The following is a 2,276-nucleotide window of genomic DNA, read 5'->3' as shown; positions in this document are numbered from 1 at the left end:
TGTGGCAAGTTAACTTCGGTCCAGAGAAGACGCAAGCGATGGTCATCTTGCGGTCTCCAGACGCCTCACACGCAGTCTCAGGAAAGTTGCGCTTTGGAGGCAAGTGCCTGCCGCTCCAGGATTACATCAAGATCCTGGGCGTGTGCGTGGACCGCAGCCTGTGCTTCGACCGCCACATCGCTGGCATCGCCCGCCAGACATCTCTCCGAGTCTCTGCCCTGCGCAGGATGGCGGACACCCTCGACCCACGAGGCACACTCACTCTGTACAAGGCGCAGATACGCCCATGTATGGAGTATGGTGCCTTGTCTTGGATGTCGAGTGCTGCTGTCCACATGCAGAGACTGGATGCTGTGCAGCGGCGAGCCCTGAGACTCGTGACCACTGAGGAAGAAGAGCAGCACCCAGCACCACTGACATCACTGGAACACCGCCGAGACGTATCGGCACTAGTAGTCTACCACAAGACTCAAGTGCAGAGAGTCTCCCACCTCAACCCTCTGAAGCTACAGCCACACACAGCACATAGGTGCACCAGAGATGCGGCACGCAGTGACGAGTTAGTGCAGGTGCCCCGATCTCGCTCAAGCCAACACCAGCGCACCTACACAGCCAGGACCTCAAGGCTGTGGAACATTTTCGTGGTAGCCACTTCCCAAGTGAGGAGCATGACTACTCAGCAAGTGAAAGTGGCAGCCCACAAGTGGCGAGGCAGGCACCCGTCGCAGCTGGTGTTGCAGTAGTATTTATTGTAAAGAAATTATTTTGTATTGGAGTGTATTTTATTTATCTATTTATTTTTCATGTATAACGTCTTAATGTACAGTATACTAATGTGTTATTATCAAAAATAATACTACTATAGGCTTTTGGAATAACCCCATACTCAACTTGGGGTTTTATTTAAGCCTCGTTCATTGTATATGCATTTGTTTAGATAAAAAGAGAGAGAGAGAGAGAGAGAGAGAGAGAGAGAGAGAGAGAGAGAGAGAGAGAGAGAGAGAGAGTCAGTCAGTCATGTGGGTGCGGTGAGAACTGAGCTGGCGGAGGGAGCAACAAAGACTAGGAGGGCTGCCTGGCGACCACCTTAGGGAGACAATTTGCTTTCCTTACCTGTTGAAAGTCAAATGCAATCACCCACCTCAACATGCACCGAGGAGGAGGAGGAGGAGGAGCAGGAGGAGGAGGAGGAAGAGGAGTAGGAGGAGGAAGAGAAAGAAGGAGGCGAATACAAGAAAAGAGACAAGGGTGGAGGGAAAAGAAGCAGAAGGGATGATAAAAAGAAAAACATGGTCTCCCTTGTTTTCTATAATAGCGACCTGGCGCCTCCGAGGAGAACGCTGCGTGACTGTCTAAGTAATGTTGTTACCCAATCAAATATTCGTCAGCTTGGCGTACGAGGAGGAAAGAGGAATACATAGGAATACATAGGAAAGACGAGTGACAGGAGGCCTTGCGACCTATAACGAGGTCACTCGTTTACTAAACTACACGTACAGAAGCTACATACTTAGTAGGAGGTAAGGATAGAACAGATGAAGCTCCTCCCCACCCACCAATCCCTCCGGCGTCACCCGGCAGGAAATAAGACGAAAAATACACCCCGACTGTTGAGAAGGACAATCGGGAAATTTACACAGGAAAGATGGGAAAAAAGAGTACTAATGGAACTACTACTATCGCTAAGAAAAGAGGTATCTAGTGTAACTACTACTATCGCTAAAAGAAAAAAAAATTATCGGAAACCATTTTCTTTATAAAACTTGTCTAATTTACTTTTGAACGTAGCTACCGTGTTAACTTGGACGACGGACGCTGGCAGCTTGTTCCAGTGTTCAACTATTCTTACGTTAAAAAAGTTTCTTCGCAAATCAGTATTAAATCGCTGTCCTTTAAGCTTCAAGCCGTTATTTCTCGTTACTGATTGCGAAAGCTCAAAAAGATTTTCATAATCGATCTTATCTATATTTTTAAGTATTTTAAACGTTTGAATGAGGTCACCTCGGATGCGACGATCTCTGAGGAGAACATGTCTAGTCTTTTGAGACGTTCTTCATATGACAGGCCACGTATTCCGGGGATTAGTTTCGTTGCTCGTCTTTGAACGCTCTCTAATTTATTTATGTCTTTTTGATAACTTGGAGACCAGAACTGAACCGCATATTCCAAATGTGGTCTCACTAATGACGTATAGAGACGCGTTATGATTTCAGGTGTTTTGTAGTCAAAATTACGTGCGATAAATCCTAAAACAGTGTTAGCTTTACGACTAGCGG

Source organism: Portunus trituberculatus, chromosome 37 (assembly GCF_017591435.1).
Source record: "Portunus trituberculatus isolate SZX2019 chromosome 37, ASM1759143v1, whole genome shotgun sequence".
Taxonomy (NCBI): Eukaryota; Metazoa; Arthropoda; class Malacostraca; order Decapoda; family Portunidae; genus Portunus; species Portunus trituberculatus.
Note: the sequence above shows the minus strand (reverse complement) of the source record.